This window comes from Hyla sarda, chromosome 4 (genome assembly GCF_029499605.1).
Source record: "Hyla sarda isolate aHylSar1 chromosome 4, aHylSar1.hap1, whole genome shotgun sequence".
NCBI lineage: Eukaryota > Metazoa > Chordata > Amphibia > Anura > Hylidae > Hyla > Hyla sarda.
The window spans coordinates 390,925,122-390,940,367 of NC_079192.1; the positions used below are offsets into that span (position 1 = coordinate 390,925,122).

The 15,246-nt window shown below is 45.3% G+C and overlaps 1 protein-coding gene across 2 annotated transcripts in view; it reads right to left on the reverse strand.

Annotated features, from left to right (window-relative positions):
* The window catches only part of RELL2 (RELT like 2), a 91,195-nt gene extending 76,682 nt beyond the window's left edge, over positions 1-14,513 (reverse strand). The window contains exon 1 of one of the 2 annotated variants that reach the window (XM_056517083.1): positions 14,201-14,513. The gene's annotated coding sequence lies outside the window, so the exon portion shown is untranslated. Of the gene's footprint in view, positions 1-7,292; positions 7,584-14,200 lie in introns of those variants that run through there. The other variant, XM_056517084.1, reaches the window with a different exon arrangement.
* Positions 14,514-15,246: the final 733 nt, after the last annotated feature.

Here is a 15,246-nt window from a genome sequence, read left to right on the forward strand (position 1 = left end):
TCATCTTACTGCACCTTCTTGATAAATAAGATGCCCGCTAGTCAAACCCACCACCCAAATAAACATAGGAAATTAGCTTTACTGTAGACATTCTTTGATAAATCTGGGCCATAGAGATCTTGCACATGCAACAAATGCTCTAAATTTTGCACAAAACACAGTGAAAGTTGGAAAATTTGCTCAAACATTTGTCATCATTTTTTCCCAAAAGCTACACAAAGACCCTTGATAAATTCCTCAACCCCCCAAGTATATCAAAAAGCTACAAAGACAAAAGCTAAACTTTTTTTTTTGCCTCAGCTCAGTCCACACATTTCGGCTGTTTGGCAGTAGTGTGTCCCCCAGCCTAGTACCACTTGGCAAAACCAGATTTTTTTTTATATACTTCACCAGTACAGTGGTTCCTCAACTTACAATGGTCTTAGGTTACCACAGTTTCAACATACAATGGTCTTTTCTGGACCATTGTAACTTGAATCCATTCTCAACATACAATGTTGTGGACAGTCCAAATGTGTGAAATGTGTGGAAGAACCAACCAATCAGAATGGGCATTCACTGGTAAAACCCCTGTATTACTGAAGTGTATGCACTGACAGGTGTCTGGTAGCGCCTCCTACAATACAGGGATGTATCACCTGTTCTGTACTACTCTTTACCTGTACCAGGGTTAGCTGCTCTTTTGGACACCAGGTGAGGGCGGCTCCATTTTACTTTTTTGGAACACTGTGTACTGTACAGGACCCTGAAGAAGCTCCTGTCCTCTACATAGACAGTGATTACAGCTCCCAGCAGATCTTTCTTACTTTTATATGTAAGGATTTGCTTTATCTGTATTAGTTATCTACTTATTTTTCTTTAATCCTCACTTTTTATTATTTTTGGATGACATTTTGGGAGCTTCCGAACTAATTACAATGATCCCTCAACTTACAATGGCCTCAACATACAATAGTTTCAACATACAATGGTCTTTTCTGGACTATTGTAACTTGAAACCAGACTCAACATACAATGCTATAGAATCTGCAAAAGGTGTCAATGGCTGGAAGACCCAACCAATCAGAATGGGCATTTCACTGGTAAAACCCCGTATTCCTAAAGTGCATGCACTCACTGGTGTCTGGTAGCACCGCCTACAGTACAGGGAGGTATTACATGTTCTGTACTCTTTTCCTGTATTACTGAAGTGCATGCACTGACTGGTGTCTGGTAACACCCCCTACAGTACAGGGAGGTATTACATGTTCTGTACTCTTTTCCTGTATTACTGAAGTGCATGCACTGACTGGTGTCTGGTAACACTCCATACAGTACAGGGAGGTATTACATGTTCTGTACTCTTTTCCTGTATTACTGAAGTGCATGCACTGACTGGTGTCTGGTAACACCCCCTACAGTACAGGGAGGTATTACATGTTCTGTACTCTTTACCTGTATTACTGAAGTGCATGCACTGACTGGTGTCTGGTAGCACCCCCTACAGTACAGGGAGGTATTACATGTTCTGTACTCTTTACCTGTATTACTGAAGTGTATGCACTGACTGGTGTCCGGTAGTGCCCCCTACAGTACAGGGAGGTATTACATGTTCTGTACTCTTTACCTGTATTACTGAAGTGTATGCACTGACTGGAGTCTGGTAGCACCCCCTACAGTACAGGGAGGTATTACATGTTCTGTACTCTTTACCTGTATTACTGAAGTGTATGCACTTACTGGTGTCTGGTAGCGCCCCCTACGGTACAGGGAGGTATTACATGTTCTGTACTCTTTACCTGTATTACTGAAGTGTATGCACTGACTGGTGTCTGGTAGCGCCCCCTACAGTACAGGGAGGTATTACATGTTCTGTACTCTTTACCTGTATTACTGAAGTGTATGCACTGACTGGTGTCCGGTAGCGCCCCCTACAGTACAGGGAGGTATTACATGTTCTGTACTCTTTACCTGTATTACTGAAGTGTATGCACTGACTGGGGTCTGGTAGCACCCCCTACAGTACAGGGGGGTATTATATGTTCTGTACTCTTTACCTGTGCCAGTGTTAGCTGCTCCTTTGGACACCAGGTGTTTTTTAGGACATTGTGTGTACTGTACAGGACCCTGAAGAAGCTCCTGTCCTCTACATAGACCAGTGTTTCCCAAAGAGGGTGCCTCCAGCTGTTGCAAAACTACAACTCCCAGCATGCCCGGACAGCCGAAGGCTGTCCGGGCATGCTGGGATTTGTAGTTTTGCAACATCTGGAGGCACTCTGCTTGGGAAACACTGACATAGACAGTGATTACAGCTCCCAGCAGATCTTTCTTTCTTTTATATGGAAGTATTTGCTTTATCTATATTAGTTATCTACTTATTTATCTTTAATCCTCACTTTTTCCGATTTTCGGATGACATTTTGGTGACTTCAGAACCAATTACCAGGTTTTTTCCATAGAGTTCTGGTCTCAACATACAATGGTTTCAACATACAATGGTCGTCCCAGAACCGATTAATATTGTAACTTGAGGGACCACTGTACTTACTGCTAAAGCCCCGAAATTCACTGTAGTTGCGGTCGCAAGGTCTGAATTCTGATAGCCGCCTACACTGCGCGTCTATTCCCAAGTACAATAAAACGACATGCATAGGAATTATCATAATATCAATAAATGAGCAAAACAGAGAAAACAAAGAAACCAGAAGCTTCCGGAGTTTCTGAAAAGTTTCTATTGTCAGTGAACTCATGTTGCAGATCATTCATCATTCCAAATACACATCCTCTTGGTGTTCTATAAATAATTGAACATACAGCAGCGATAACGAGAATTCCAGGAAACGTTTGCAAATTGATTCGAAAAGTACAAACCTAATTGCTAAATATGTCATAAATGTTATGAAAACAATGTAGAAAGCCGCCTGAAGCTTTCACACCTCTGCCCCATCACCAACTGCTGTCAATACACAATATCTTATACTACGGCACAGTCACTTATCTAATCCTTTCCTATGATCGATCGAGAGAATCAGATAAGATTTTCCCGAGTTGTATTTTTTTTCCAATTTTCTGACATTTTGGTTGAAAAGATTATATTATGTCTGAACAGCTTAGAAAAGATTTACTTATCTGTCACCTTTCATTTCATGATGTATCAGGTGAAACGTCACAGGGACACCTGTCAAAGTGTTTGGGTTGATCTTTCCATTTTCTATGACATAAAGGAGTGAAGAGATCTTTTAACCCATTGAAAAACCTCATGGCTTGTTAGACATCTTATCCCCTATCCAAAGGTCCAGTTGCCACGCCCCCTCCCGTAGGCCTGCATTGAGGGGGGGGGGCGGAGCGTGACATCGTACGGGGCGGAGCCTTGACGTCACAACGCTCCGGCCCCGTGATCGACAGTAATCAGACCCGGAGCGAACACGCTCAGGGGACTGATTTTAAACGGGGTGCGGCGTGCAAGATCACGAGGGTCCACAGCGGCGGGACCCCCGCGATCAGGCATCTTATCCCCTATCCAAAGGACCAGCTGCCATGCCCCCTCCCATAGGCTTGCATTGAGGGGGGCGGAGCGTGACATCACACGGGGCGGAGACTTGACGTCACAACACTTCGGCCCCGTGATCGACAGTACTCAGACCCGGAGCGAACACGCTCCAGGGACTGTTTTTAAACGGGGGGCGGCGTGCAAGATCACGAGAGTCCACAGCGGCGGGACCCCGCGATCAGGCATCTTATCCCCTATCCAAAGGTCCAGCTGCCATGCCCCCTCCCATAGGCTTGCATTGAGGGGGCGGAGCGTGACATCACGCGGGGCGGAGCCTTGACGTCACAAGTGGGTTTAGCATTTATCCCCCCCCCCCCCCACTCCATTTCTTCAAACATTGGGCTTCTGATCAAACTATTATGCTATTTCTGTGCAATAAGTGTTTACCAGCAGTCATTTTTCAGTAAGGGTGCATTCACACTACATTTTGGGCATACGACTACCGGATCCGGTGGGACTTGCGCCACATCCCATTCATGTAAATGAGCTGGCTGGAGTCAGAGTGTGACTCCGGTTGGCTTATTTTTGCACCGTATAAGTTTAATTGCCGGACTGAAAATCGCAGCTTACCAGGGTTTTCAGTCCGGAAACAAAGCCGGATATGGTGCAAGAATGAGCCGAAAATCTGACTCCAGCTCATTTAAATGAATGGGATGCGGTGCGGGTCCTGCGGGGATAGGCAGCAGATGGTTTTAAAATTTCCCCGCTGGATCCAGCAGCCGGATGCCACAACGTAGTGTTAATGCACCCTAACACTGTTTTTAAGACCGAAGCTCTATGCACAGGGCCCCTAAGTGTCTATGGCTTCATTATGGAATCATAGTCACTGTGTGGTACCTCCATATTGCTACTGTACAGTAATATGGCAGAAATGAAACATTACAACTTTTTTTCCTAGAAGATTTTGGAGAAAAATACTGGAGAAATCTGGAAGTAAGTGTTCAATTTCCCTGCAGTGCCACCACAGGGGAAATGAGGTATTACACCATCACTAGTCATATCAATGAGTTGAGGACAGGTCGTCCAGGTAATAGATGCCTTGGTAACCAAGGGGAGGTGTGGGAAGATGTGCAGTTGACCGCTGATGATTTTTTAGCCGGTCAAAATGAATCGATCATCCGATGAACGAGCGTTTCATTGTTCATCAGCTGACTAATGCCCTAATGGCACAGGGCGGTATTGGCCTGTTCAATAATCACTAGTGATGAGCGGCATTGCCAATATTCGAATTCGCGATATTTTTACGAATATATAGACGAATATTCGTCCTATATTCGCGAATTTCGCGTATTCGTTATATTCGCATTTTCGCATTTGTGAATATTTGCATATAAGCGGAAGAAAACAGTGCGGGGGTGGGCAACTTTACTATTGGTTGTTAGGGATGTTGTTGATAATCTCTGACAAGTGTATTTACATCATTCTAATTGGCCCACAGGTGAAAAGAAGGAAAATGCGAATATTCACATATGCGCATATCGGGAAAAAAGCGAATATTCGCAATTTCGAATATATAGGGAATATATTCACAATATTCTAATTAACAATATTAATTCTAAATGCGAATATTTGCGCCCAACACTAATAATCACCCCATGTAATAGGGCCTCTACATTAATAGGGCCCCTACAGTAAAGAATTCCCATCTGTATTGATGGTAAAACCTTTTTCCCTCTATCATACGTTCACATTTTTTATGAAAATGATTAAATACAAAGCCAGAAACGGATCATAAATGGAGGACATGTACAAAAGAAAGACTGAGCTTTCTCTTTTAAAATCCATTCTTGACTTTGTATTCTATATAGATATAAAAATAATAAAACTCAGCATGTGTTCATATACAGTATGTGTATATGCATATTCCTGCATAGCTTCCAAATGACTGGAGATGTTTTAATTAAACTTGGTATATATCTTTTTTATATGTCAAATAAAGATCGAGTTTTGAATGTCCTGATACTAACAATCTCCACAGCATGAGAGTAAAACAGAGAAGTCCGGACGGTTAAATCATACTTTATCGTGACGATGGGATTTTTAAAACTCCCGGGCAATCTCCGCAGCCCGAGAGTAACGCAATCAGGAGATTACCTGAAGTCCCATGCAAGTCTATAGGACTTCCAGTTCATCTCCTGATCACATTACTTAGTGCGGGAGCAGGAGGGGGGGGGGGGAGGGGGTTATTGTGGGCTGACAGGAGAGTGAGAGAGGAGAGAAGACATCAGTGGGGGGAGAGGGCATGGCAGCACTGCTGCTATGAGCAGTGCAGGGAGAAGGAGCTGCCTATCACTGCTGGGGCTTCAGGAAACCGGGAAAGCTGGATGGCATGCAATATGTGTGCCACACAGCTTTTCCAGTCTCCTGACGAGCGTTGCTTTTCCTCTCCCGCAAGACCAATAATTATTGATCACATACTTTACTCCGATAGATTATGTTGAAGAAAACAAATTGCAGTTTTGGATTTCTCGACAAGCAGAAAGTTATGATGTAACATTTACGCTATGAATGTCCAACATGTGACCATTAGAGATGAGCGAACTTACAGTAAATTCGATTTGTCACGAACTTCTCGGCTCGGCAGTTGATGACTTATCCTGCGTAAATTAGTTTAGCCTTCAGGTGCTCCGGTGGGCTGGAAAAGGTGGATACATTCCTAGGAAAGAGTCTCATTGGACTGTATCCACCTTTTCCAGCCCACGGGAGCACCTGAAGGCTGAACTAATTTATGCAGGAAAAGTCATTAACTGCCGAGCCGAGAAGTTTGTGACGAATCGAATTTACTGTAAGTTCGCTCATCTCTAGTGACCATCATTGGGTACCAGAAAACGTATATGCATCTGATAATCCTCCCAAAAAAATACTGTCAGGTGACTGGTGGCTTGTGTCCATCTCACGTCTATAGTAAACTTGTGTACTCTGTACCTGTTTGCAGGTGACGACCCCCCCCCCCCCCACCTCCACATTCCAATAGTCCAGTGGTCTTCAACCTGCGGACCTCCAGATGTTGCAAAACTCCAACTCCCAGCATACTTCCAATAGTCCAGTGGTCTTCAACCTGCGGACCTCCAGATGTTGCAAAACTACAACTCCCAACATACTTCCAATAGTCCAGTGGTCTTCAACCTGCGGACCTCCAGATGTTGCAAAACTCCAACTCCCAGCATACTTCCAATAGTCCAGTGGTCTTCAACCTGCAGACCTCCAGATGTTGCAAAACTACAACTCCCAGCATGCCCGGACAGCCAACGGCTGTCCGGGCATGCTGGGAGTTGTAGTTTTGCAACATCTGGAGGTCCGCAGGTTGAAGACCACTGCAATAGTCCATGACTTTCTGCTCAGTATTCATCCTGATGTCTACGTCCACAAACCACAAGAGATAACGAGTCCGACAGGTTTTGCGAGAGAGAGAGAGGCCACAAAACTAACTACAGACCGTAACCCAATCACTCAGGAATATTCAGGTCAGCACCTGCTGCAGCAGAAGAGAAGGATAAATATATTCAGTCATTTTAATATATTTTTTTCCCTCTGTGTCTAAGAGCATCACCTGCCCCAGCAATGTCCTTCACACCAGCGGTGCCCTTGACTGCATCTCTGCATTATCCTGTCACACGTTCCATCTGCTCAATAATTCATGACTGAGGTCCCGGCTGCGGTGAGACGCCGGAGGTTCTCTCCGGTGGCTTCTGCACAGGACGTGTGTCATGTCCTCTCCAGTCCGCCCTACACTGCAGTCACGGATCAGGTGCATTCTACTTACCTGGATACTTAAGAAGGAAGAGGATATTTCTTGTCCCCGTCTCCTAGCAACACAGCCGCATCCGCACTCCCAAGGACCAATTTGGGAACGTTCCGTCTAAACTCTGAAGCAAATCCCATGTCTCCCGAAGGGGCGACATAGCTGGGAGCGGTATCTGTGGCAGCTGCAGGCCTGATGGCAGAACCACTCCTCTTTCTCTCCCTCCTTCCTCTCCATCCTGCCTGTGTGTCTGTCTCCTGGTCTCAGAAATCTCATTTAACACCCATGGGAAACATAGATCATCTGCTCAGTACCATGGAGGGGCAGGGTGAACGTGTCGCCAGCGCCAAAGCTCAGATGTACACACAAAGCGCTTTATAGTAGAGGCAAACACAGATGACTGCTCCCATTATTCTCTCTGCTGAATATACTGTGTAGCATCTCTTTTCACGCTGCTGTAAGTAAATAGAAGGCAGGCGGTCACTTCATCAAGTCGCAGCGACGGCGGCACAGTTGGCACTGCCACCGGCGGTTTACGCCATAGGATTCCTCTATGAATGGGACTCGTCGCTGTAAACATTTTCTAACAATCTGCAGGGACGCTTTATTACCGAGCGGTTGAAGTTTATCAAGCCCAGTACAGGATTCGCCCTCCTGTACCTTTTCTGTACTGTGTGGCGGACTTTATGTGTATCCTAAATGGTTAACAGTGTCCTATGTTATTTATTCATTTCTCTTTCTAATGTTCATATGCCTTTAAAGGGGTATTCCAGGAAAAAAAAACTTTATATATATATATATATATATATATATATATATATATATATCAACTGGCTCCAGAAAGTTAACCAGATTTGTAAATTACCGTATTTTTCGCCCTATAGGACGCACCGGCGTATAAGACGCACCCAATTTTTAGGGGCAAAATCGAAAAAAATAAAGATTTTGAACCCAATAGTGGTCTTCAACCTGCGGACCTCCAGATGTTGCAAAACTACAACTCCCAGCATGCCCGGACAGCCGTTGGCTGTCCGGGCATGCTGGGAGTTGTAGTTTTGCAACATCTGGAGGTCCGCAGATTGAAGACCACTGCATAGGAGGTAATACTCACGTGTCCCCGCCGCTCCGGACCCGTCACCACTGCCCTGGATGTCACTCCATCGCTGTCGCCGTGTCCCCGTCGCTCCAGAACGTCTCTGCTGCCGGCCGGATATCCTCGCTCTCCGTCGCCGCCATCACGTCGTTACGCACGCCGACGCACGTACGCGACGACGTGATGACGAGGAAGGAGAGCGTCGGCCATACAGGGGATCCCTGAACGGAGAAGACACCGAGGAGGCAGGTAAGGTCCCTCCCGGTGTCCTGTAAGCACTAACCCGGCTAGTCAGTCGGGCTGTTCGGGACTGCTGCGGTGAAATCGCGGCGTTCCCGAACAGCCCGACTGAACAGCCAGGTTAGTGTCACTTTCCCTTCAGACGCAGCGGTCAGCTTTTATCGCCGCGTCTGAAGGGTTAATACAGGGCATCACCGCGATCAGTGATGTCCTGTATTAGCCGCGGGTCCCGGCCGTTGATGGCCGCAGGGACCGCCGCGATAGGGGTGTATTCGCCGTATAAGACGCACCGACTTTTTCCCCCCAGTTTTGGGAAAGAAAAAGTGCGTCTTATACGGCGAAAAATACGGTACTTCTATTAAAAAATCTTAATCCTTTCAATAATTATCAGCTGCTGAAGTTGAGTTGTTGTTTTCTGTCTGGCAACAGTGCTCTCTGCTGACATCTCTGCTTGTCTCGGGAACTGCACAGAGTAGAAGAGGTTTTCTATGGGGATTTGCTTCTAAACTGGGCGGTTCCCGAGACAGGTGTCATCAGAGAGCACTTAGACAGAAAAGAACAACTCAACTTCAGCAGCTCATAAGTACTGAAAGGATTAAGATTTTTTTAATAGAAGTAATTTACAAATCTGTTTACCTTTCTGAAGTCAGTTGATTCAGTCAAGACCTGAGAGTTGTCTGGTGTCCTAAGGGAGACAAAGGCCTAGTCACGCAGCCGCGCTTCCATCACCAAGTGCCCCTTCAGGTGAAACTCAAAGCCTGGTAAGCAACCACAGGGGTTAAAGGGATACTCCGCCCCTAGACATCTTATCCCCTATTGGGGATAAGATGTCAGATCACGGGGGTCCCGCCGCTGGGGACCCCCGGGATCTCGGCTGCAGGACCCACCTGCTTCCGGAAACGCTGGAGGCTTCGGCCGTCACGCCCCCTCCCATAGACTTGCATTGAGGGGGCGGGGCATGATGTCACAAGGGGGCGGAGTCATGACGTCACGATCTCACGTCACCGCGGTTTTAGGATGAGAGCCTCCAGCACTCCAAGCCGCAACAGGTGGGTCCTGCAGCCGAGATCCCGGGGGTCCCCAGCGGTGGGACCCCAGCGATTTGACATCTTATCCCCAATAGGGGATAAGATGTCTAGTGGCAGAGTACCCCTTTAAGTCTAGTCAGTAATAGTCAAGTCAGTCAAGCCTGCTAAAGTGGGGTCTGCATAATTCAGTCCAAGTCCACTACAAGTCCCAGCGAGCCTGCAAGTCTCCTAAGTCACTGGTCATCTCCTTGGGCCTAACTGAGCTGTAAAGACTATAACATTTGTCTGCCTCAGTAAAGCTGCCATTGTTCCGTAACTTTGCATCGGAGTGATTATTTGCCCAGTGCCTAGCCCAGGAATCAGCGGGTGGTGTAGAGGATAACCTCACCCTGGCATCACGAACACAAGGGGTTAATGCAATCTGCTCCTAGGGTAATAACATCTAACCTTTCATCCCACCCTCACCACACAACGACGACAGAATGATACAACTCATACAGAAACAGCAACAAGGGTGAAAAGCCACGGCTGGTCCACTAGCAAATGTCAATACCAACAAATTAGAACCAGATCATGTAAAATATCAATAACTTTATTAAACACATATGTATAAAGTACACATACAAATAAGGAAAAAAATAAAATCAAGGCACTACGATAACAGCCACAGAAGATGGGGGCAGACAAGATGTATGGCACAAATTCATGGAATACAGGGAAATGCAGGTATACAACAAGATGCAGATGTAAATAGGTAATCACTGAATGCAAACCACAGAGTATACAATCAAGTATAAAGAATAAAAGGTGTATCAGTGAAAAACCAAAACATGTCCAGAGATGAAAATAAAGTGGACAGAAATAACATAAAAGGTAGAAGTGAAAAAACCATAAGATCCTCCTGCAATGCAGCCACACACCTGCCTCCTCCTACCCCAACGTACGTTTCGCTGTGCTTCGTCAGGGGGCGTCAGCCTATTCTTTCTGAGGACTCCGGAATTGGGAAACATCCACTACAGAAATTCCACAGTGTGCACAGTGCAGCAGAATCCCATTGAAATCAATGGGACGCTGCTGCTATGGAATTCTTCCTCGGAATTTCACACGGAAATTCCATTGTGTGAACATAGCCCTATAGTCACAGACGTGAGATAACTGTGGTAGATACTTAAGTAAATTTAAATCATTAAACATAACTGGTTTAGATTCTACATTGATCAGTGGAATCAGATTAGAATTAGAGACTACGTCACAGATCGATTAGGAGGTTAAACCTTAAAGGAGTACTCCGGGATGTAAAAATTGTGTTTCATACTGCCGGCAGTAAAAAAAACAAAAGGACATACCTGCCACCACTCCCCCGATGCCTCTGGTAACCTGTTTTGGTCTCCACCACGATCTTCTTCCTGGTTGCCAGTGGTCGGTGAGTCATACTGCACTCAGCCAATCACCGGCCTCAGCAAAGTCCTGCCTCAGCCGGCGATAGGCTAAGCGGCAGTGTAACATATTCCATCCCGGTACCAGGAAGAAGACCAGTGCCGTAAAATGTCACACTGCTGCTCAGCCTATCGCCGGCCAAGGCGGGACTTTGCTGAGGCTGGTGATTGGCTGAGTGCAGTATGACTCACCGACCACTGGCAGCCAGGAAGAAGATCGCGGCGGAGGCCGAAACAGGTTACTGGAGGCACCGCGGGAGCGGCGGCAGGTATGTATCCCTTTATTTTTTTACTGCTGGCAGTCTGAAACACAATTTTTAAATCCCGGAGTACTCCTTTAAATAGTCATTCCCATCTGGGACATTTATGGCATATCGACAGGATATGCCATGTATTTCCCCGATAAGAAGCATGAAGAATGTAGAAGTCCTGTTTATTGAATTAAGAGTCCAAGACACAAGACGTGAACGCAGTACATGTGGGTCTCACCTCTGGAACCTGCACCAATCTTAAGATCAAGGGCCCCATCCAGCCTGTTTTATGGCTGCTGGAGGTGGTTGGGAACCCAAAAAACAGACAAACCAGCTGTTCTAAGTCATTTGCATATCTTCCATTGACTTGGAGTCAACAAAATAGCGTAACACTGTGAGTTACGCAGTTTATGTACCTCTGAGGTTTATAAGCCCTAGTGATTCCCCTAGTGTTAAAGATAAGTGTTACCAATTTGAGCCATTTCACAATCATAGCGATAATCATTACATAATCGATACTAAAAACAATTGTATATGAAGTCTGCTCCATCAGACCACGTGTTCAAATACTTGCTCCAAAAAAATGTAAACCCTTCTTATATATACCGTATGGACATCTTTTCATATATTACCAACTTGGGATACTCACATGGGATTACTTTTAAAACTTATATGATGAACTACTATAAAGATCACCAAATAAATACGGTGATCGGCACTTTGTAGCGTAGATAAGATTAAAGCAAACAAAAGAGAGTACCAGAAGGCGCTCACGGTTATGATGTCGTGCAAACTTCTTTATTCGGGGTGCAGAAAAACTCCAGCAGCAGGATGCCGGGTCAGGTCCTGGTAATAGCCATTTCGCGCCTGACCTTCGGCGCTTCCTCAGACCACCTCCTCATATATCGTCCTCTTATCCCTTCTTCATATCCCAACCTCATATTCCATCCTCATTTCTCATCCTCATCTTCCTTCCTCATATCCCGTCCTTCACAATAACTATTCTTGGCACCTCCCTGCCGGCTATGCGGCAGGATGTTAAAAAGTCCCGGGCAATCTCTGCAGCCCGAGAATAACACGCTCAGGAGATGCCAATGTACCGGAAGTCCTATAGACTTGAATTTAACTTCATACTAAAACTCCCAACCCTAGCATAAGGGGGTGGGTTAAGGTTGATTCAACTCTGCTCTATTTTTAGTGGACATATAAGTAACATATGTACCATGTTTCATCAAAATATCTCCAGCCATTCGGAACTTATGCTGGAACATATATACAAATATACATATGTTGAGTTTTTTTTATATGTAGATTACATACATATATTTATATAGCGAGAGAAGGTGGAGTCAGCTCATCCAGCATTGACCCGCCGCAGCACAGGCAGGTGCGGACCTCACCATGGTGGTGACGCGTTTCGGCCGGTGGCACCCGGCCTTACTCATGCATTTCATAGATATATTTATATCTATTACATGTGTGTGTGTGTGTATATATATATATATATATATATATATATATATATTCAGGGGTCAACTTATGGGAAAAAAAGTGTGGGAACTCTCTCAAGAGTTCCACTCAAGGGCTGGGCTGCTGCTTATGGGAACGAGGTTCCTGCTGTGAAAAAAGTGCAGGAACTCCCATGCGTTCCTGCAGGAGTTGAGCCCTGTATATATCCCCCCCCCCCCCATAATTATTCTCTTTTATTAACCCTTATGTAGGTTAGGAGAGCTGAAGTGTGTGGCCCAGATACTTTGTACTGGGGGAGGAGAGGGGGGCAACAAACTACACTGCATTTAAAGCATTTAAAGGGGTACTCCGGTGGAAAATAATTTTTTTTAAACAACTGGTGCCAGAAAGTGATGCAGATTTGTAAATTACTTCTATTTAAAAATCTGAATCCTTTCAGTACTTATCAGCTGCTAAATACTACAGAGGAAGTTCTTTTCTTTTTGAATTTCTTTCCGGTCTGACCACAGTGCTCCCTGTTGACACCTCTGTCCATGTCAGGAACTGTCCAGAGCAGGAACAAATCCCCATAGCAAACCTCTCATCCTCTGGACAGTTCCTTACACGGCCAGAGGTGTCAGCAGAGAGCACTGGGGTCAGACAGAAAAGATATTCAAAAAGAAAAGAACTTCCTCTGTAGCATACAGAAGCTGATAAGTAATGGAAGGATTAAGGTTTTTTTGAAGAGAAGTCATTTACAAATCTGTTTAACTTTCTGGCTCCAGTTGATTAAAAAATTAAATAAATAAAAATGTTTTCACTGGAGTACCCCTTTAAATACAGGGTAGACTAAATCGAAAGGAAAGTCTACTTACAACTCTTCCTGACGTGCAAAATGAAAATACACATTCCGTAGTTTTATATTCATTGCGGACTGACGCTGCAAGGTCTGTATTTGGCAAAATTGATTCTCGGTTTGTCTTAGGTAACGTCACCGGACAAATCGACGCAACGTCTTTGCGTGTCCCATTCCGTAAATGAGAGTCAATAAAGAGTCAATAAGGCGTCAGATTAAGGGTCGATTCACTCTTCGCCTCCCGCAGGCAGGAAAAAGCAGCGTCTGGACAGATCGACCGACCATGGTTACATTCTTTACCGTTATCGATTGCATAAATATATAACAAAAATATTTACAGTTACAAAGTGTCATATTTGTACACAATCTGTGTAGACATTGTAGCAGTATATGTACTTGTCTATACAATAGACCAGTGTTTTCCAACCAGGGTGCCTCCAGCTGTTGCAAAACGACAACTCCCAGCATGCCCGGACAGCCGAAGGCTGTCCGGGCATGCTGGGAGTTGTCGTTTTGCAACAGCTGGAGGCACCCTGGTTGGAAAACACTGCAATAAAGTGCCAGATACATTCTTACCAGGTCAGATGAGCAGCACAGGAGGCAGGGGAGGAATCTTCAGCTCCTTGTTTGGATGTCTCCTTGTGCTGAGGCTCCTTGGTATGAGCAGGCATCAAAGAGAATATTTTCTTTCCAAACACAAGGTTCTGTCCTGCAGCCATGTCAGGCGGGGGATGCAGGTCACATTACACTTCAAGGGGCATCTTCTTCCTCCTCTGAGTTGTATGGTCAGTGCTCCTATATAACACACCCATACATGTGCTCTAGGAGCTGTATGCATTGGCCTCAGGATCTCTTCTACATTTGACTACAGACAGACTGTGCAGAGAGCAGGATGTGGGGAGCTTATAAAGACACGTAACTTGCAGCCAAATGAAATGATCAGGCCAATTGTAAGAACATTGACAGTATTTTCCTTATAAAGAAATAATAGAGTGCTCTAGTGACACCTAGTGGGCACATAGGAGTATGCAGGCAGAAGATCATTCCAAACCATTTCTATTTCTCGAAGACAAGGTCATGATTTTTTACATCCATCTAGTTCATACGATTTTATCTTTAATGGTCTGTTCACACGTACAGTATTCTGCGCAGATTTGATGCGCAGGATTTTCTGTTGCAGATTTCAATGTAAACTGAACACAGCCTGAAATCCTGCGCATCAAATCTGGCGCAGAATACTGTACGTGTGAATAGACCCTAAAGGAATACTGTCAGCTTGCTCCCCCGCACTAAATAGTGGTACTGGCTGTAATGAAGAGGGAGAGGCGGAGGGAGGGGAGGAATATTGATGAGCTGGGCAGCGCTGCGGACGGCGGCCGCTAACGTCAGGGTGCCAGTTATACCGCATGTGCCAGTTAGCACCTAATTGGCATATATGGAGAAACGAAGATCCGGGCACAGTAGGCATCAAACTGATCAGCCAGTACCACTACTTAGTGTGGGGGGAGCAAGCTGACAGTTTTCCTTTAAAAATAATATTGTATTGTAATATTGTACGTTTAAATGTACCTATTGACAATCTTATCAGTGCAGGCGCCCATTTTGGTCCGATTTTGTCAGAT